General features: G+C 35.1%; 1 long non-coding RNA gene across 12 annotated transcripts in view; it reads right to left on the minus strand.

The window, feature by feature from the left end:
- Positions 1-22,789, minus strand: part of LOC308187801 — a 136,804-nt gene that overhangs the window by 64,173 nt on the left and 49,842 nt on the right. For 11 of the 12 annotated variants that reach the window (XR_013944915.1, XR_013944916.1, XR_013944917.1 and 8 more), the window contains 2 exons: positions 4,618-4,823; positions 2,789-2,826 (listed from right to left, as the gene is read on the minus strand). This is a non-coding gene — a long non-coding RNA (uncharacterized lncRNA). Of the gene's footprint in view, positions 1-2,788; positions 2,827-4,617; positions 4,824-14,178; positions 16,060-22,789 lie in introns of those variants that run through there. The other variant, XR_013944926.1, reaches the window with a different exon arrangement.

Genomic DNA, 22,789 nt, shown 5'->3' on the forward strand with positions numbered 1-22,789 from the left:
AAGTATTTTGTTTATACAATGCATTTAAAGCATTTCAAAATGTCTTTAGGGCATTTTAAAATGTCTTTAGAAACATATGGCTTCTGTTCTCATGCCCTTCCTATAAAACCAAGCTATCTTTGTACCAGGACTCCTACCTCTAAGGGTTCAGACAAACAGAAATTTGAAGAATATTATTTTCTTAAAAACTCTTTAAGAAATATTTAAGATTTTTTTTTTCAATCTATGTGTTAGACCATTAAAATCTGTTACTGTACTATTATCCCTGTGGAAATAAAAATAGAAAAATAATAGAAAAAATATTTGTTTTATCAAAAAGCTTATGTTCTTTGTTCAGGAACTTTAAATTCACAGTATCATTATTTAAGGAACTATGCCTTTATCAATGGCCCAGATCAGAAGCATTCGTCTTAACAAACCATTTAAACTCATGCTTAGATCACATCTACTTTAAGAATACTTAATAACTGCTTTAGTATTTTGCTGAACTGAGGCCTCTTCCAATAAATTTTAAAATGTACTCATTACAGTCTCTTTTCTCTGAGTCCTTTACAATCCTGCTCATGCAACTTGGGAATCTAACATTAAAGCTTGCAAGTTGAATTAAAAAGAACTCATCATCTACTTGAATTTTTTCAAGATTTCTGAAATAGCTTTTCTATCAAAAATGTAGCACATTGAAAACTCTATGATGGTATTTCACAAATACTTTACTACAACCTGCTTGGAGTGACTGGAAAAACCTGCTGCTCAAAAGCTTATTAATTTATTTGAATTTAATTGATGATAAATGTCTTGTACTAAGCAACACTGATTTTGTTTCATTAAAAAAGATAGATCATTCAAAATTACTGTATAAGTAGATAACTTTTTTTTATGTTAATTGCCTTCTTAGATATTTCTCATATATGAAAGCATCCTGAGATACATTTTAGGCAAAAAAACATGCATCATTTTGACAGATACTTAGTAAAGAAAGTATACATACCATATATACAGTAAAATATGAGAGAAAATCTGTAAGAGCTACAGGTTCATAAGTTCATGAGAAATGTTTTATTATGCCAACACATTTGATTTAACTCTGTCTAAAATTTCAGCAAACCAGACTTCTGCCCTAAGCTAAAGCTCCTTTGTGATTTACAAACAATGGCAAATCCATGTCTGATATGATTTTTGTAATGGAGACAAACAGGAAGGAGGAATATCCTGACACTTGAACAGATGGAGTAAAACCTACTTACCAGCCAGAAACAAAAGCCTCAACAGTGCTAGACATTGTCTAAATTCAACTGAAGGGAGATAAATCAATTTACTGGGATTTCTGCTGTTTGTTGCTCTTGTCAGAGAAAGATGGTACATTAACAGGACTTTCCTCTTCCAAGCTATTATAGTATATAATTAACTATTAATGGGTACTGTAAAACTCAGTTAAGACCAAACTAAAATACCATTACAGATTCTGATATTACCATACAGAGTCCCAGATAAAACTACACCAGTACTCTTCCAGGTAGTATAGTTTAAAATACCAATATGAGAATTTATTCTTTCCAGTCTCAGCCTGTAGGTGTCAGTTCATATCGGTTTAGAAGTTCCTCTTCCTCCCACCCTTTCTCTTTTCCTGTTCTTTCTCTTTCTGTCATATGCATTGTCACGGACATGGACAGAGAATTACCCACATGCTTGTAAATACTTAAGTACAAGACTTTCCTACTCATGTCTTTCGAAAATATCAATGTTGTTCCTTTTATAGCCAGAATGCTTACTACTGAATAGTGCATGTTTTGTTGCTGTTTTCTCTACAGAATTAGAGAAGATTTTCTTGACCAGGTCTTGAGTAAGGAAAAGACTCGTAAAAAAAAGATAAGGATGTATTAAGCAGTTTCATGATATACCATAAACTGAAAGAAGGCTGTTAAAAATTGCAGTAGAAACATTTTGGCTCACTCATGCACAGTTCACTTGAGGATGTCATTTTTGTAAACTGCTATGATCCTCTTTTGTTTTTCAAAGTTCAAGTGAAAGGTATCTCCTTCTGCAAATAATTCCCCTCCAAATATTCAAGAATGTTTAGAAAAAAAAAAACATTCAGATAAAATAGACTCTGAGCTTTCTTTCAGACGTTAATGACTTCCTCTGAATAAAACATATCAGCATATCATTATTCTAATGAAGAAGTCTTCTCCTTTTATATGGGTTACTGTGTTGATAGAGAAACACTCATTTAAAACAAAATATATAAAGTCTGAATACACTTTGCCATACCCTTCCCAACAGAAACATCTGCATTATAATACAGCATTAAGAATGTTTTAACATTATGAAAGAGATTATATGATGTAGTTCCAGCCCCAGAAAGGGATTGAACTCTCTGACCCAGAAAGTTCTTCCTGCTTATATGCTTCTGTAATTCTTAGAAAACTGATAAACAGAGAAATCTTATTTATTTTTAAATCTAGATTATGTACAAGATTAGATGGCAACTATCTTAACTGCAACCTTGCTAGAGTTGCATGTCTGCTGTCATTGTCTTGCTTTCCTAGATTGGTCTAGGCCTTGGCAATTGTCCAATGGAGCCAGCACTGAAGAAAAATTATTTTTAAAAATGTCATTAAAAGAGTCTGCCACATTCCGTTCCGATTTAATGTTGTTGCCTTGATTTTACCTTAATGTTTTAACTAATTGCAAATGCAATTGATGTATGAAGTCAACAGAAACAGGGAAGGCCCAAGAAAAGCCAATAGAAACATCATCTTTCTTCTTCTAAAGCCATGAAAAAACATACCTCAATGAACTCAAGAAAGGAAATGTTGAAGTCCAGATCTGGAACACAAAAGAGTACTAGTTTGGAACAAAAAGCACAGAACCTTAAGCAGGTAACAGTGTTTAAGTTGGTGAGAGTTTATCTTAGAGACCAAATAAAATGACATGGAATGCATTATTTTTTGTTTTGTTTTGTTTTGTTTGGTGTTGTTTCTAATTCTGTCAAAGTCAAAAGAACAAAATATAATCTGAAGTTTGTGGAGTTTTTTTGGTAATTGGAAAATGACACAGAAAAGCAGCTCTACATGGATCAACGCAGAATTGGGGGCAGGATTATTCTTTTGTTTTCTCTCTTGAAAAAGAAATGATTTAGAAATATTTCCCTAGTTTCTTTCCTCGTCTGCATATCCACTCCTTGCAAATCATAAGGGATGTCTCAGTTTCTATTAGGAACTGCAATCACAAACTAGAATTTTTAAGACACTCAGTAATAACAGATCTCACAGTGTCAATCTTTTTGTTGTAATATGAAAGATGAACCACAAGGTGAACTCTTGGATCATCCATTTTTTCTTTAATATTCAGTTTATTTCTAAAATGAAATGTGAAGGACTTACAATAATAATAATTAAAAAAAAAAATCCTTTAAAAATGGTCTATCAGATGAATGGCGTTATTCAGATCTGTACTAACATGGATGGTTTCTGATCTTAAAAAATCCTTTTTCTCTTTTTTAAGATCTGTTGATCCCTTCCTCCACTTACAAGAAAGATAAACTTTCTTAATGAACTGAACAAACACTGAAGAAAAGATCTGGGGACATGCAAGAAAGTCTGAGGCAGACATTTCTTTTGATAACACAACTGAAACTTAGCCTAATCTGTTCTTCTAAATGTTCTTAATTAAGGTGCTTCATCACCTGCATATCCTTTAAACAATTCTTTCTTTCCCAGTTACCAAACTTCTGTGACCACCCCTCACCTTTCAAGTAATGAATTTTCAGAATGAAGTGTCATATCCCTCCCGTGGGTTATGTCAGTATGCCAGATTGTGCACACATGTTGTATTAGTAGGGGGCAGTCTACAAAGTCTGTGTTTTATTTTTAATCGAACTGCATTCATTTACTTTCCCTTTAGCCTCTGAAGCACACTGACATTGTATATTCTACTGTAGACACTAAAATGGCTGTTTGCTGTCTTTGGGGTGAGGTCCACATCATTTGCTGTAAGCGAAGGATTGACATATGGTATCAATCCATATTTAGTTAAGGATTTAGGATGTCACTGGCTTTCAGATTCCTCTACCACAAACTCTCTGCTAAAATCCTACTTAATGCCATGTATGAAATCAATCTCTTTAAAGTTTCATCAATATGGTGGTGAGCAATTTCTGCTTGAAGTAGCAAATGCATCAATGTCGATATTTTGCGTTCTGCTCTTCTATGCCGGTATTCAAATCCCTTATATAAATATGCCCGCACCTAAATCTGTCTCATCTTGTTGATCTACATGTAAAATTCACACCCTGCCTTGTGTAAATGTAACCTACCCACAAAAGTAATTTGTTCATGAGTCACAGCCTTGCAAACATTGAGGTAACTGCAAAAACATCTCTTGTTAGATTGCAATTAGTGTATTATCATTCTGAATTAAGCATGATAAAAAAATTCTTAAGTGTTTTATTCTTTTCTGGAGGTTTTTAAGTATTGGCTTAATGGCTTAATCCTGTTGGTATAAAAAAGACAAAGTAAATATAGTACTTATTTTAACAGCTATTAAAAATAATTATTTCCCTTACAGTACAATGGCAAATGAGATCACTGAGATTAGCAATATGAGCAACATGATCACCTGAGAAGGAAATGCATCTTCTTAAGAGATTCCCAACAAATCCATTTGAATCAAATCCATATCTTGGCTTTTATTTCAAAGCTTTTTGACATTACTGTTGTTTGACTGTCACTTGTCACAGTTACTTTGATAAATACGGGAAGGAAGCAGAAAAATACAGACTTTGATCTCCAGCAGGCAAATTAATCAACTAGGCTTCAGGTTGCCTGGAAAAATATATATATATATATATATATATATATATTATTGTTATTATTATTATTATTACGTATTTCCATAGCAAAGCTCTCCTTTTGCACTGAAGCTGTCTCAATATCCCAGAAGCCTGTTTCTTTCCTTTATCTCTTAAATAAATAAATAATCAGAATAGGAAAAAAAATAATAATAAGGATTTGAAGCAAAGTGAAATATCTTTGCAGATGATTGAGGAGAGACCTTTCTAACTAGGAGAAGCAGAGAAAATGTATAGAAGTGCTATCTTGAAAAGCTAACTTACAGGGAGAACTGCAGTGCCATAGTCAGTTGGAGAAAAAGTCTATTTCTATGTACTAAGAGAGAAGGAAGATTAAGAGAGATGAGGCTGTGGGACACTCTTGAACTTAACTCTTACACTTATTGAAGAGTAATAGTTTGTATTTAATATGGTAGAGGAGGTAAAGACAGTGACAGCATATTAAAATAGTCAGAGTCTAGAAACAATAGGTTTGCTAGAACCTTAAAATTCCTGAAATATAGCTGTATATAATTTATAACAACTTAAGCACTGGCGTAGTGTTTGTTAGAGAACCATACACAGTGGTGGAGAATGTGAAAAGTTATGGGTAAAGCACAGTGAAAATACGTTGTAGTTCTAGTGAAACTGCATTCAACTAACACATATGTGGCTGCATATCTGTTTCTGAGTATTTGTGGGACAGAGGGCAGTATGGTTCTGCTCAGAGTATGTCTTCAAGTATTCTGGCTATGGAAGAAACTATTCTTGTGCAAGTTTAGGCAATATGTGAAGCAATGTTCGTAGCTCCTTATAATCAGTGTTAGTTTTTTTTTTTTTTTTTTTTCTGAACATATTACACTGACACTATTGTATGATAAAAATATTTCCTAATAGTGGTGTGGACTTTCTTTAATGGATCCCCTCCCTTCTAAACCCAACCCATGTAAAATAACTGCATATGATGTAGAAAGATCATCCTTGGCAAACACATACGGTATTGCAAGAATCTGGCACAGTATGTTTCATTTCATTTAAGCCAGATAGCCAGAAGTAGCCAAAGTTTTCATTTGGGTGCTGTCCAACCATTGTTAATCACAAAAGACATGGTACAACAAGTTGGCATTTATATATATGAATAATGGAATATTTCTTTAATTATATACAAAAATCCTAAATGGAATAGTTTTCTCTCGTTATAAAGTGTCCCTTTTGCATCTGTTCCAACTCTCATTGAAGTCAAAGGAAAGTCTCCCATTGATTTCAGTGGAAGTCAGTTGAGTCTTATGAAATTCTGTTGCATGATAGCTCCTGACTTACTTGAAGTCTGTTGCAAATTTGCACTTGATATGCAAAATACTTGCCTCACAGCCTTGCCTGTAATTCCATAAAGCTGTTCTGAGGACTGTTACACTGCTTGCAGGGAAAAAAAAAAAAAAAAAAAAAAAAAAAAAAAGCTCAGATAGGACAGACTCTTACTTTAGAAAATGCTTTGTAGCTGTCCCAGTATTAAAATTAAGAGTTCAAGAAAACACACTAAAAAGTACAATCTTTTATGAAACTGTGGAAAAAATATTTAGCATTTTTGCAGGTATGTGTGAAGAATGTTTCTTTGTAAAACCTTTCTGATACAATGATATTATGCCATTGTTAAGAGCTAAGGTAAGAATTTTGAGAAATGTCATTGAGATATGCTATAGAAAGATTCTTTTCTGCAGTTAAAATATATTCTTGCAAGCCACATATTACCAGCCACATATTCGATTTTTCTTTTCAAATTTTATGGCAGAATAAAAGAAATTTATTTCACAACTTCAAAACATGAAGTGTATAATAGAACATTTGTTTTATTACGTTCAAAAGTCCTAAATCAACAGTTTCCTCTCCTCAGCAAGTGCCTTTTTTGTATCTGATCCAATTCTCACTGAATCCAAAGTTTAAGTGGTATCAAAAATGGATGCAAACTGCACACTATTTGAGACAGATGGATAGAGATAAATTCAAGTAGGCATGTAAGTTATACATAGGTAGAAATAAGCCAAAAGACTGTAATAAAAGTCTTTATCTGGTTTTGGCAAACTATCACATCATGGTGTGTTCAAGAACAATATCTATTATTTACTTCCTTAAGGGACTGACTGCTTCTGACTTAACGTTAAGTGGGTTACATGGGTGTCTTATGGGTTGACCAACTGGTTGTCCTTGCTCTCTTCTACCCTTTTAAGTGGACAGCCACTCTTAAAGATTTTCTCTTGCTTGTCTGATCTGAGCAGTGTTTTTTTGTTGTTGTTCTTTTTGGGTTTTTTTGTTTGTTTGTTTGGTTGGTTGGTTGGTTGGTTGGTTGGTTTGTTTTGCTGTGTCTCCAGTGAATTCCATCAGTAAACATTTAAGAGATTGGTTTGAGGGAAAAAAAATCATGTAACATAATTTCTTCTGAACTACTGAAAGAACAAGCAGTATGACAAGTGGAAAAGAGAAATAAGGCCTACAACATGAAATAGTCGTGTTTTTTGTTTGTTTGTTTTTAAGAGGAAAGGAACTGCATATATAGTCATATATATATATATATCTTCCCAGGATAGCAGTTTCCAGCACAGAAACTGAGATTTCTCTTGTCACTGTCCTCTCATAAAGCACTAATTCATCATGTTACAACATTGGGAGGAATATTTCTATCTTAGGAAAGTTTTTGTAACATAAAATTTTGGTACAAGATGCAAAAGGATTTTCCAAAGCTAAAATTTTAATTATGTCTTCTACACTCTATACCTTCCCTCTCCACCCTGAAATTTCTCCCCATATTTTTGACCTGGGAATGGAAGCCAAATATCCTGGAAAACTGATATACCAAAGAGTTGGGGTATTCAGTGGACACAGGGAAAGGCTAGTAGATTTTCCATTCAGATCTTTAAAACCTATCCTACATGGGACAAAGGAGCTGTCTCTGTTTTTGAGTTATGTTTACCTATTATTTTCTTGCCTATTTTCTTTGTTCTTTTCTCTCCAGTTTAAATGTCTATGGCTACACCTGTACCAGTAAATCAAACAAGCCTAAGGCTGCTCTCCAGCACTGGGGCCAACTAAAACAGCATGTTTTACATCCGTATTATTAAACTGTCTCTCCCTCCAAAACAGAGTAGTTGCATTCAAGCTGTTTATTGTGAAGATTCACGCTTATATCTGAATCATACCCAGAAACTTTATAGGAGAATAAAAGTGGACAGGGGCCAAAGCCATTCTGGTAGTGTAACAACACAGGCAATCCAGTTCCAGCACTGTTTCCCAACAGTGCTCAATTTATTAATATAGTTGTAGTCTTTCTGTACTGGGCCTGTTCCAAAATCTACTACAGCTAGTAGAAAAGATTGCTGTTCACTCTGCTGTTCTTTTGCTACTCTTCTGCTTCTACTACCACATTTTCTTCTTTACACAATAACATGACATGAGGGAAGTAAACAAACAAACAAACAAAAATTGCATAACAAATTATGAGACTTTATATATTGCATTTTGTTGTACATCCATAAGCCAAATAATCACTTTGTATCTCTTCACACCTCGTCACAATAATGGCAAGAAAACCAAAAAACTATGTGGTGTAAGCCAAGATTTTTTTACCTACTTCAGCACCATTCCTAACTCCAATAAGAGCTTCAAGACACTGTTACAATAAAAATTATAATAGTTACTATTTTAACCAGCATATCTTCAGAGTATCTCACTATCTTGTGAACATTCCAGTTTGTTGGGAAAGTCACAGTAGGTATTAACACAGGAATGATACACACAGGGAGATAAGGTTATGTCTGCACCCTACACTGATAACTTCCTCACATCCCACATTTCTTATTTTAATGATACAATGTGTAGAAATGAGTTAAGTGGAAAAACAGTTAACTACGGATCTGGAGAAGTTTACTATCCAGAGAGTGACTGTAAGAATCTGTTTTGAAGACTTCCCAGTTATTTCAAAGACTTCCTTGCTTGTTATCAGAATTTAATATTTTAGTAATCTGCTCACAGAAATTTACCCTGTTGTCATAGTTTTGAGTATTTCTATTTTACTTCCTGTTATCTTTCATTTTCAGACATTTTCTTCCATTCCCTGATTGAGGCAAGAAAAGGAAGAAACAAAAAAGTAATCTGTCAAAAATACAATATTTATTGTTGTCTTTGCTGCCACTTCTAAAAAACTGCTGGTGAAAGAGGACACAATCCTTTTGCCATGCATGGTATTGTACACTCAGAAGCTTGGCATGTTTGAAGCTTCCTCATTTCACCAAATTTGAATGGAGAACTCATATTCGAAATAGCATGAAAAAATTTAAAAATATTGTTTTAATATTGTAATTATTGCTTGAATCAGAACTTTTTGACATGACTATATTCTGGAAAGAAGGTTCATAGTATTATTCCTTCCTATCCTCAACATTTTCTTTCAACATAGAACTTTTTCAGTTATTTTCTTCATAATGTCTATTAATTTTTTCCAGCTGCTCCACCAATCCTGAAAATACTGATTACAGTTTTGCAAATCACAGAAGCCCACAATCAAGCTTCCCAGAATTTTGGCAGTGTAATTCTATTCAAGTACGTTAAAAAGAGGAAAGTAGATCTCCTGTTTATTCCTTAAAGACTAGATTTTTTTTTTCAAAACACTGAAGCAGATATCTTTAAAATGAATGGAATGCTTCTTAATGTTCAGCTCCTGAGTTGCATAATAAGGAAGTTAAAACATAAAAATAATTGTATCCTTGTTCTGAGAGTAATTTATGTATAATCTTAATGTAAATCAAACTGTATAATTCACAGTATTTTGCTATATGAGCTTAAAATTCCATGGTTTTGAAAATGTTGGGTTTTCATAAAAGCCTAATAACAACATATTGCAGCATGATACATCCTCTGGCACAGGAAATCGAAAATGACAGCAATACACTTGATGAACAGGGAGGTAGTAAAACAATTAAGTTTTATCTATTATGTGGATAAAACTCTACTTAACATTCTGAAATCTCCAGAATAAGATGAACTTCTTTTTGAAAATCGTGTTAGTTAGAAGAGTAATCACGTACAATGAGGGAAAAAATCTGCCATCTAATCCTTGTTCCCGTGCTAATTTGTCTTGAAAACTAAAGCTACTGCCTGGACTTTTCTTTTTCATTTTCTCCTATTCCCAGCCTATACAGGAATACTGACAAGTCAGAATCAGCTATTTAGTGGCAATTTTCCCCAAAAATAGCTCTTAGCAACAAACAAAATTGAGATGTGGTTTCAACTGAATGATCTAGGAAAGTTTCTAACTCAGAAATGGTAACTGCAGCGAAGAACTGAACATCAGCTTCAGAACCTGACTCCAAGGGTGACAACAGATAACTCACATTGTCATACGTCCGTTTCATATTTCATATTCAAAGGGGAAGAATAATGTTGCCTGCTTCCCACAGAGTCTCTGTGTATGTTTGATTGAGGCCATTAGATTTAAAGGAAAGAACACAGGCTTCCTACTGCTTCCTACCTAGCACAACATTGACACCATTTCAAAGAAGTGCAGCAGTAATTGTAATTATTACAATGATGATATCTGATGAACCTTTGGAAAAAAAAGTACATCTTGACTTCTGGCTTGACCTCAGACCTTGTCTCATTGTTGTGATGGCATCTTATGATCTGGACTCTTGACTGGACACAGATACCATCCCTTATTCTGTCCACCTTGCTTTGCTTACTGGGCACTGGATGACTGTACTGTGCCCCTTGATTCCTGTCCTGTCCTAGCCTTTGCTGACACAGATTGTTTGCCACATTCCAGAATAAGCTTCCCCTCTGCTTTCAACCTAACAAACCAAGAAGAAGAATTTTTAAGGAGGGTTTGTAAATTTTTGGCAGACCAGAAATAAGAACTGGTGAGTAGCACAAATTGCCTGTTAGTTCATGTTGAATTAGCAAGAGAGACACTGGAACTCTGTTTCAGGTTTTTAATACAGACAAAAAGAACTTCGTCTGGTGAATGTAACAGAATAATGATGATTGTAGTGTGCAAAGATGTAGCACTACCATTATGGTGCTTTCTTGTTCCCTGTGTATGGCACTCATTAAAAAATACACCTAGGTGTATATACATATATTAAAAAAGAAAAAAAATAATTTTTATTTAGTTAATATTTTGCATATTGTTGTGTTTCATTGACACATGTTGCTTTGTTTTTTTTTATTTTTTTCATTTAACTGTTTGTTATAAATGTGCACACACTTTTGAGCACAGAAAGAAATAACTTTTATGACTTGCAGATAAATTACCCAATATCTACCTCTCAAAGAGGCAGTGATATTGAAATCATCTTGAGCTCTCCAGAAGCTGTCCAGAGATTAAGAAAATTAATGAAATCTTCTTCTTCAAAAAGATTGTACAAGCTGTGTGGAAATTTCTAAAGATATTTTCTAGCTGCTGAGCTAAATAAGTATTTTATAACCTTGGAATAAGTTATTGTTTTCTAAACAGCATTGTTAGCACTGCTGATTAATCTTATCCCTGATATCCAACCAAAGTCTACCATGAGTCTTTTCTACAAAATTAAGGCAATATCGTTCCATAATATAGTGTCCACATTAACAGAGGTAGGAAACCTCTGGTTTTATAGCCACTCTATTTTGGCTCTCTGCAAATTGTAAAGAAGTAAACAGTAACTATAAACTGTAAATTGTGAACTTGTAAAAAAAAAAAAAAGAATGTTTTCTTTTTTTTTTCTGAAGATTTTATAAAGAAATTAGTCTATCAGTAGTTGATGTTGTAAGTTTAAAGATAAAGATGACAGCAAAATGTGCAAGTAGATCCCTTTGAAAATAATTTCTGTCCTGCCTTTTAACATCAATTAGAAAGCTTTCAAATCTTCTTTCTTCAATATTTCTTGTCAATTTAGCAGAAACAAACCCACCCTTTTACTACAAACAAGGGAGCATAGTATATGTGGATGAAGAGCCATAGTCACTTTCAATGATTAGCAAACAAGCTAACTGAAAAGGTGATAGAGCTGTGATTGCACAGAACTGGGTGAAAAAATGAATCTAGAAATAAGAATTATGGTCCTCTCTAAACTTAGTATATGGCCTACAGTCAATGTTTCTGTTGTTGCAAAAAAGACAGACAATTTATTATTTTTATTGTGCTGCAAATGTATCACAAATCTGCTGAGTAGTTCTTTTAGAATTCTTACAGAAGAACCAAAACCTAAAAAAGATGGTCATTGTTTTCATGAACAGACTTACTGAGGACAAAGGATGTCTTACCTCTTTGCATCTGTGGTTTTTTTTTTTAAGCATTTCAGAACAATGCAACATAAAGTCTTCCAGAACTAACTCACCCAGCTTTTTGAGACCTCCCATAATATAAAGCCATCTTTTCAGATACAACTAAAGTTTCATCAATGTCTTACAATAAAATCCCTCCTCTAGTGAGTTTGCTAATTCCATTATCAGGCTGCCAACTGGGAATGGTCCATAACCTGTGCCAATACCAAGCCCTGAGCCTGGTCAATGGCTGGCAAAGTGAGAGTTGCCCTGGCCAAAACTGACAGGGAACACCATAATAACATAAAAGAACTGATGGTTGAATTGCAGTACATAGGAAAATTCCCTGTTACCACTTAATTTACTTGTAGAATCGTAACGTGACGATTCCTTGTGAAATACCTAAAGAGGCAAGCAAAAGAGAGGTAATAGTTCTTACGCTTATGCACATACAGATTGATGAGGATCATTCACATTAAGAAATAAAGTTTCCTGTGAAGCAACAAAAGATATAAAATGTCTCAAGGCAGTTATAACACCACATTTAATGAACTGAGATGTTTTGTGTTAAATGTCCTTGACTGGATCATTTCCTCCTCTGCAGATAAGTTTAATAATATGTGAGCAATAATAAAAGGATACACTAATTTTTACATAGCATCAGTAAACCAAGAGAAATGATTACGTTCACACTTTAAGTCTGTAATCATAAACCAGGACTGTTTTTTCCAGTGTCAGTGAGAATTTCATCAAGACTCATACTCATACTCAAGAACAAATCTTCAGATGTGCTGTTGCATGAGCAGCTTAAGCCCATCTGATATTATGCTGGCCACAAAAGTGGGGACAAATTCAGGTACTTCCCTTGCACCAGCAAAAGCCTCTGCTCAGTGGAATAGCAACAGCAACATGAGCTGACCTGGTAAATGTAATATTATCATAAAAATTAATTTTAACCAGTAAATAATGAATTTGATGCACTTGATTACACACTGAGGAATGATATAATTGTGGCATATGAAGGATGTCAGAATCATCCCTTCTATTCCTTAAAGATGATTTCATTAATGTCTTTAAGCTTATCTTCATTTAAATTTTCTCTTAATGTCATATTTGTAAAAGTAGTCCTTTCTATCTAAACTAGAGAAAGCAAAACCCCATTTTAGCAAAATATCATGATTTTTTTTTTAAAAAAAGGTACAGTTTTACTGAAATTTGACCAATTAAAATACATTTGTAACTAATGTTGCAAATAGAGCTTTAAGTAACATGACATACTTCTGACTAATACTTTCTTAATCTTTAGTCTTAAAACATTTATTACAAAAATGGCAGGCAAGGTCAACAGTAAATTGCACTTTATAAATTCAGGTTTGCAATATAAAACAAGAATTCATAAACACAATATAAGTAAAATTGTTTGACTTAAGTTAGCTGCATCTCTGTTCTACCCTACAGGAGTTAACAGAGGAAGATTGCAATTTTAACTGGTCCAATAAAGTCAACTTCTATTATGGTAAAGGATCATAAAAGCTAGATCAAAGCCAGACTGCCTAACTGGTCTGTCAGTATTATCACTGAGACACAAGAAGTAGCCCATGCAGCAGAGTAGTCAACACCAGGAATGCAGGTTGGCATAGGCAAGACAATGCTTTAAGCACTCTTCTTTGTCTGCAAAAACATTAAACAACTGAAGCTTCATCATTGTCATGCACAGCTTAGAGAAATAGAAAAAAGCATAATGAATATGAAGAGTAGAGAGAAAAAAAAAAAGAAAGAAAAAAAAATCATTTGTTCCCCCATGTGTAAATGTTGAAGTGGATTTTCCAGCATTTTCTCTCATAAATTCTTCCATTCATTTTATAAGGAAGATTTGAATTACTATTACATTTTGTGCTATCTGCTGACTCTGTCTTGTTTTACAATGGTTTATAAGTCAATTTAAAAATAAAATAGGATGGTATTATATCCCTGGCAGGTAGGTAGAAAAAGGATTATATTTGAACATCACAAAAGTTTCCTTCATTCTGTAACAGAAAAAGAAAGTTTGTATGTGAAAGTACCTCTTTTATTTCTTTCAGTGAGGCCATCTTCTTATCACCTATATCCTGCTTCTAAGAACCAGTTTGGTTCTGAGCTCTGAATTAGCCCTGCCCTCTACACTGCAGAGATGCTCTGCATCAGCTCTGGAAATCTCTCTGCTGCAGGAGCCTCTAACATTAGTATGTCAATCTACCTAAGGAATTTATAGGGTACCTATTCCCAAAGCATAACAACAGCTCATACCAGAGATGGTATCTGATATAGGAATACTGCAGTAGTCAACAGGGGAAAACCTTTTCATGGAAGTTGTTCTGACCTGGTCTGCAACAGAGCAGTAAAACAAAGCTAACCCTGACACATTTCTGGTTAGCACTCTGACTATCAGCTCCTGAGGCTTTGCTAATGAATTTGTAAAAGTCACTGAACTCTCTACCTCCTATGCACTCTACACAGATCAGCTATCTGGAACTCATTTTCTGTAGAGCAGGACTACATGGTGCACACAGACAGATTTCTAATTCTAAGACATTGCTAAATAAAGCCAGGTCAGAAAACAACCTCTAACACTGCACCTGTGGTTGTCTGCATTGCTTAATTATTTCTTTGCTTCTAAATCTGTTTTGGACCATTCAAAGCAGTTCCCTACAACACATATTTTCAGAGGGAACAGAGAGGACTAGTCCTGAGCTACCCACACCACCTAGGGATTAAATCTCATCCCTCTGACTTCACATTTAGGCCCATCACCAGTGGCCAATTACAGTTTGGTAATCAGTTTTACCTGAAATGTCAGGAAAGCACTTTAGAGACCATCCTCCACTTAGTAAGATTATAAGGACAAAAATACAGGGATTCTTTTGTCCCTTCCTGAAGATCCCTGAAAATGACAAAATGCTTCAGTGCAATATATGCTACTACAGTGCTGATACAGACTACTCAAATACTTCTCACCTCATGGGAAGTATTTATATATTTCTTTGCTCTAAAATATATTTTATTATTTCTCCTTCAGAGAAAAAAGAAAAGAAAAAAAAAAAGAAAAAAAAAATAACAGTCACCTTCCAAAGCTGAGTCTGTATCATGACTACTAAGAAGAATTTTCCAATCCCCAAATCAGACAACACACTGCAGCAAGACTCCAGACTAGGAAAACATGTGGAAACTCCAGACTAGGAAAATTCCAGACTAGGAAAACCTTCGTAACCCAATACTCTTGTGAAGGACAGTTGTGCTCAAAGCTAGGTAGGAACAAGAGCAATTTCTAACTGAAAGGCGAAGTGGATGTTTGGTAGATAAAGACTTCAGTTTGCACCAGAGCACTCAACAGAAAAGATGTGTGAATGCAGCCTTGAAGAGTTCAAAATACTGAGATGGACACAAGGCAAGAGAGATATAGTAAAGTAACCATAAAAAGTGATAAATTCCTACTGTGTGTGAGAAAATGTCTTATTTTTGAAGCACACACTTATACCTTTTTCACAGGTAGTTTGTGAACCTGAGAGCTCCAGATTAAGATCTTCCTAGAAACGTAGAATATACTTGTTACCTCTCTCTTCAAGCTATGGTCTGGTATCATTGCAGAATTAAAATAATGTTGTGGTTTAACCGGGCTGGCAGCTAAACACCACACAGTCGTTCGCTCACCCTCCCCCCTCCCTCTCTGGGAAGGGGGAGAGAAACGGGAAAGTGAAGCCTGTGAGTTGAGATAAAGACAGTTTATTAAGACAGAAAAATAATAATAACAATAATAATAATAGTGATAATGATAATAGTATTAATAATAATAATGTGTACGAAACAAGTGATGCACAATGCAATTGCTCACCACCCGCTGACCGATGCCCAGCCTATCCCCGAGCAGCCGGCCCCCCACCCCGGCCAGCCACCCCTATCTATTGTTTAGCATGACGTCAGATGGTATGGAATACCCCTTTGGCCAGTTTGGGTCAGCTGTCCTGGGTCTGTCCCCTCCCAGCTCCTGCTGCACCCCCAGCCTGCTCGCTGGCAGGACAGAGTGAGAAGCCGAAAAGTCCTTGGCCTGGTGTAAACACTGCTCTGCAACAATTAAAACATCAGCATGTTATCAGCGCTCTTCTCATCCTAAAAAAACATAGCACCCTACCAGCTACTAGGAGGAAAATTAACTCTGTCCTAACTGAAACCAGGACAAATAATAATAATAGTAATTGCTTTAGTGGTTATAATTGCTGTCAAGCCTCCATCATAGCACAACAATCATATCAAATGAGAACAGTAACAAAAATCCAGAAGAATACATGAAGCATACATATATCTTTCTGCTTTGTTTTGAAGTGACACTGTTATTCAGCCAATGAAAATCTATAAGGGAAATGCTACTAAATGGAAGAAAACAACAGAACAGGCACAGTGATCAAAATTACCAAACAAAATGAACAACAATAAAAAAGTAAAAGAAACTAAAATTGCAGATAGGTGTAAAGCAAAATCAAATCCTATGAATAAGTCGTTTCAGAGAGCAGAGTCCCAAGTGCTAAAGCCAACCTTGGCTAAAATATGCAAACAGAGCAGTCATTGAAGTTCTTCAACAGTCAAGTCACTTGTAAAAACACATGAAGCCACGTGTTTGTGGGCAGATTTCACACAGAGAGTGAGCTGAGATAGGCCTGTACGGACATGATTTCAATAGCCAAGAAACTGGGCTTTTTTCTCCTTTTTTTGTTTTTTGTTTGGAAAGCACCTAGAACTTTGTGATCGCTACCCAAAAGCACTTAGTTACAATAACAACAAACGTATAAAAACAAAAAAGGATAGCCAAGACAAAGAAAAAAAAAAAAAGGATGGGTGAGGGAGGAGCAGATTTGAAATATTGTTATGGCATGTAAGAATGTAGTTTAATTGAGGTGGGATAAAGAAACTAAATTTACTCAATAAACAGTTAAATAGTGCTGGAACTGACTCCATACTAAATTAAATTTGGATTTCTACCAGGTTATTAACACTAGTACTTAAAAATGGAACAAACAGTGGCAGGTTCATTTCCACTTCTAAGTGTTGATAACCCTGTAGCTCTGATGGATAACTGCAGGTATAGGTTAACAAAGCAGCAGGGGGAGATTACAATAATAATAATAATCATCATCATCATCATCATGTGGTAGTCCCCAGAATAGTAGATTAACCCTAAAAGGAAAACTTGTAAGGGCACACTCACAAAACTATGAAAACAAGGCAGATATCAACAGGTTCTGCTGTTGTAGTACCATCATTGCTTTGATACAGAGCCTACACTGAAATTATAAAATTCAAATCCTGAATCACAAAGCTGATTGTCAGTGAAAACATGAAAAAATAGTAAAAATCAGGTAACCAAAGCAAAATCAGATATTCATTTACTGAATCCTTCAGTAAGCAGAACAGTAAGTGTGTACTGACATAGGTCGCTTTACCTTGTATAGGTAAGAGATATGGGTATTAAAAGGTTAACATAATACTTAAGATTGTGTTAAACTGCTTTCTCCAGCATCCATAAAATGATTAGAGCTGCATAGGCACAAAAATGTGCATTGAAAATTCTCTAGAAGGCTAAAGTTTTATGAAAAGTGTTGGTCTGTCATGAGGCTCCTTCCTACCACCCGAGCTCCGCTGCTGAACATAACCTAAACCAAGACATGGCCAGGTTGAAGTGCTACAGTAACACACATGCAAGCTACTCAGAGTTTAGCATGAAAGAAAAGAGTCTCAGCCACTTTCTTACAAAACATTATAATGCTATCATCTGGAATTATACAAAACATTATAATCCTGTCATTTTTGCACAACAGCATGGTGTTTACAGCCCTCACACCACAGATCAGAAATCTGGGTTCAGCTCCTTGTTCAGCCTAAAAGGATTTAATCCTAAATCTTTCACCTCAAAGGCAACTGCAGCAGTTTTTTAAACTAGACATGCTCTATCTTGTCCTTCTCATTCACTGAAATCAAGAGTTGAAATTCCATCATATTTAATTTAGTAGAAGCATTGCAACCAAATTGTAGCAGTGAAGGCATCACCCAAATGGTCTTTAAATGAAGAGTCAGAAAGAAACAATGGAATCTTCAGCCAAAGTAATGAAGCAAAGTTAGTTAAAACCAAAAGGCTACATTCTCTACTATGCCATACAGGGAGATGCCACCAAACTGGAGTACACAACCTTAATTTTCTTCAGTCTGTTCTCTTCATAGGGTTGAACAGTGAGGCTGAGGTTACTCATGAAAACTTCAGATGAACTCATGCCAGAACCATTATTAAAATTCAGTACTTACTAACCTTTGTCTGTACCCATTGCTCCAGACCATGATGCCCTGTCAAATTACCAACTTTGATTGCTGAACTTCATTGCTTAGTTCTATTAAAATATGAGATATATAGCATCATGGGAAAAAAAAAAAAAAGGCAAAAAAGCTTTTTTATTTTTCTTGTCTTTTTTTTTTCACAAAACAATAAAAGCAGTTTGTAATTCACTATAACAACCCTACCGTATATGACATCTTAAAATTTCTAGATATGTAATTTCAAAATATGAAATCATTATCTTTTGAAGTTCTTGAAGGTGTTGTTTGTAATTCAAAGGTAGAAGTCTGGATATTTATGTTTGAAAAGGTGGGCTTTCTTTGTAACATGTTGCTTTCACAAGAATGGTTGCAATGTTTAAGAGCCTATTTTCTCTCCTCTTCCTGGAAAGTTCCAAGAAACTTAAAGATTTCAATTTGTCTTCACCAGAAAACATTATTTTCTGAATTACAGACAGAAAGTTCACATTAGTTTGCCCAAAAAATAGAAAATTATCTTTGAAGTCCACATATAACAGAAACAATGAAGTTCTGATAAATCCTATTATATTATCTCAAGTGATCTCTGGGTAATATTTAGATGTTTTGTTCCCGTTATTATTATCAGAAATAATTCATATTAAATATTTTTTCTGTGCACCAAATAATTTCTTTGCTATGACCAAAAATCACTACTGCAGTTGCATTATTGCATCATTCCTTTTGCTCTTGCCCTTCTATGTCTTTCTGATATCCTCTGAAAACAACATACTCTACATTTGTTTTCCTTTAACAAAACCCAGGCTTAACTCCAATTGCTGTCATGTGCCTTCATTTCAGTTGGTACTGGTTTTGTTTTTCTTGGGACCAGCAAAAGCTAAGCATACTGAAACATAGCTTATTTCATGTCAAAATATATTGTGCTACACATACTAGCTGATCAGGGATTGTTTTCTCTAAACACTGAAAAGATTTCCTCTTGTTGTTTCAGGATATTTCTAAAATGTGTCTCTGAGCTTAGGGCTAGCCCTTGATTAATGCATGATTTCCTCTTTCAAATTAGAAACAGGAATCATGAATGATGGTTAATAATTTTCATTTGCTCTTCTGGTCTGTTTTCCAAGCAGTCTAATTAAGGCCTGGTTCCCAAGCTTGATTAGTCTTCTTTTACATCTGACTGCAGTTTGCAGATAGTGCTTCCAGGCAGGAACTCACGCTTATTTGCAACAAATGGGAACAATCTGGGAAGGAACAAGAAGATTGGTTTTTGTTGTCTTTTTTTTTTTTTTTTCCTCCTTTAATTAGAGAAATTGTAGTGTCTCTTGCAGGAATCAACAACATCATTTAACTATAAATGTCAGAAGTGGAGACACAGAAATGAAGCTCCAAGTCACATTTGCTAAGCTGCATGTTGTAGTTGTGCTATTAGAGACAGCTGTTTTACACTTTTACCAAGTCTGTTGGATTGCAGGGCAGTCAATATATGCTGTCTGAATTTCACATCTAACATGAGAATAGTAAAAGGTCTACAAAAGCATCCTAGTTAGTCACTAGGTTGCTAGTCACTGCATTGTCAGGGATGTTGCCTATGCATCCTGGCAAAGGGGAAGATGCTTGTCCTGCTGTCAATGTTTGGAACAAATATTCCAACAACTATTCCTAAAACAAGTTCCTGTGCATTATATGATGCTATAAATGGCTGTCTGTGATCTGCAATTTGTGTTTTAAAGACATTCAGAAAAAGAAAAGGTTCCTCTTCTCTAACGTCACTGTACAGTCTCAGGACAAATGTTTTTGCTAATTCCAAGGACTTCCCCATCCTGTAGTCACAAGGATCTCAGATGGGTCCTGCTTCCCCTGAGATAATGCTCTCAGACACTGGATTTTGTCCACTCACCATGTTTCTCTGACTCGATCTTGATAATTGTGTAATGCTTACAGTATTTTTTAAAAGCTGTTTGCCAGTGATGGTGTGTCAAAAGATCAGAAGCACAGGAATGCTTTTAATTAAACATACCTTTCATTAATGAGTTCCTTGTTCTGACACAGATACAATTTCTATGTTATTGTCATTCCTGTATGTTGGTGGTGTAGTTTTTTTTTTTTTTTTTTTTTTTCTTCATGTAGTATCTTAATATTGCTGCTGTATAGCTGCAGAATTTCTTCACTGTGAAGGTGATCAAACACTGGAACCACCTAGAGAGGTAGCTGATGCCCCATGGCTGTCAGTGCTCAAGAGGCATTTGGATAATGACCTCAATAATATGCTTTTACTTTTGATTAGCCCTGAAGTGGTCAGGCAGTGAGACTTGATGATCTTTTCAGGTCCCTTCTAACTGAATTATTCTAATTATAATTCTTTTTGTTATTATTATTTCTTTATGCTGATAAAAAAAAAGCAGTTAATGTAATTGCTTTTTTCCCCTACATATGATTTGTTTAAAGGATAAGTGCACTTTAGAATAGTACTATCATGTATAAAGCACTAAAGTTGTTATATACAGAAGAAAATCCCACAATTTGCAAATGTTAGCTCCCTGATTCAGCATCTCTTACTACTAATTATAGCTTCATGGTATAAATCTACTAAGCCTTTGGCATAAATAAAAATAAACATTGTCAATATTAACTAGATTTAGATGATACAAGCAGTGTCCATATACTTTACCTTAAGGGGTTGCTAACGTGGCAAGATCTAGATAATGATTTTTCTAATGATAGAAACAGATGAAGACAGACTCAGACACATTACATACCAGAGGCAGCTCTGGAAGCATATTTTCATGGTAATGCTACAGCTTTCTAAGCTTTCTATGATACTAAGTGGGCATTGAACTAAACATTTGGGAACCTTATTTTAGAAACTGAGCTTTGGCCTCAAGTTAACTTGCATCACCACTTCCCCTCCAGTACCACGTTATGTTACTACAATGCACAAATTCTATGAAACACAGATGCTCATTTTCCCCTTTTGTCCTGGAGGCTTATAGAAAGAGTACTCTGAGAGAAAGAGGGAGAGCAAAACCCCATTTTTCCATGCAGTTTTTGCATTTTATCCAGTTGGAGATATATAAGCCAGAACCCAATGCAAGGATATGATTCTTCCTTCCTCGGTGCTTGTCTCTCACAACTTCATCACCTGTTAGCAGAACTGAACTTGGGGCTTTCTGAATGAGGTAAGAATAAGTGTAGCTAAAAGATGAAGCTTCTTCGGTGACTTAGGAGAAGCATAAATGTTTCATCACACATCTATGATGCACTTGGACACTCAATTTTCTCTCCTAGATGAAGTCTAGACTCAGGAGCTATGGTTCTTCCTCCAGAATAGAGGTGCTATCAGTATTTTGAAGCATCTCTAAAGCTTGCATGCTGCTAGTAAGAAAGCAACAGGAAATATTCTATGATATTTCTATGAAATCCAGCAAAGCTATATGTTAGACAGAATTTAGACATGAATGTGTCAAAAAAAAAAAAATCATAGATTCATAGAACATCTTGAGTTGGAAGTGACCTTAAAGATGATCTATTTCTAAAAACCCTGCCATGGGCAAGGACACCTCCCACTGGATCAGGTTGCTGAGGGTCCCATCCAACCTGGCCTTGAACACCTCCAGGGATGGGGCAACCACAGGTTCTCTGGGCAACCTGTGCCAGTGCCTCACCACCCTCTGAGTGAAGAATTTCCTCCTAACCTTTAATCTAAATCTCCTCTATTTTAGTTTAAAACTGCTCCCCCTTGTCCTATCACTATCTGCGTGTGTAAAAATTTGCTCTCCATCTTTCTCATAAGCCCCCTTTAAGTAATGAAAGGCTGCAAAATACAAGCTGGCTATGAACATCACTGTTAACATTGCCTTCTCTTCTCTGTCTCCTATTTGTATTTATTTCTTCGCTTCTTTCTCCAGATAAATACATATTATTTAAATCAATCTGTATGAAAAAGTACATTTTTAATGATATAAAGATAAAACTACAGACCTATACCACTATATTTGTGCATAGAAGAAAGAGAACAAGTTTTATTATGTGTCCATATTTACCGATTTTACCAATTTATTTTGGTTAAAGAACAACATGACTACCATGACAGGACTATATTTTAGAGAAAGGAGAACAAATGGAAGAGGAAATGAAGTTCTTCTTGTACTGGAAGGAGAAATTGAATGAAAAAGCAGTTGTTAAACATTTTGGGTAATGTGCTGAAAGATTAATAAATTCTGTTATTGTTTTCAGAACTTACATTTGCCATCTAAATGTCTAAGTGGTTTTCCGGCTAACAGTTTGGGGTGTGTTTGGAGAAAATAAACCATCTGACTTTTGGATGACTCAAAAACATAAGAT

The sequence above is a fragment of the Anser brachyrhynchus genome, assembly GCF_964034855.1.
Source record: "Anser brachyrhynchus genome assembly, chromosome: 1".
Taxonomy (NCBI): Eukaryota; Metazoa; Chordata; class Aves; order Anseriformes; family Anatidae; genus Anser; species Anser brachyrhynchus.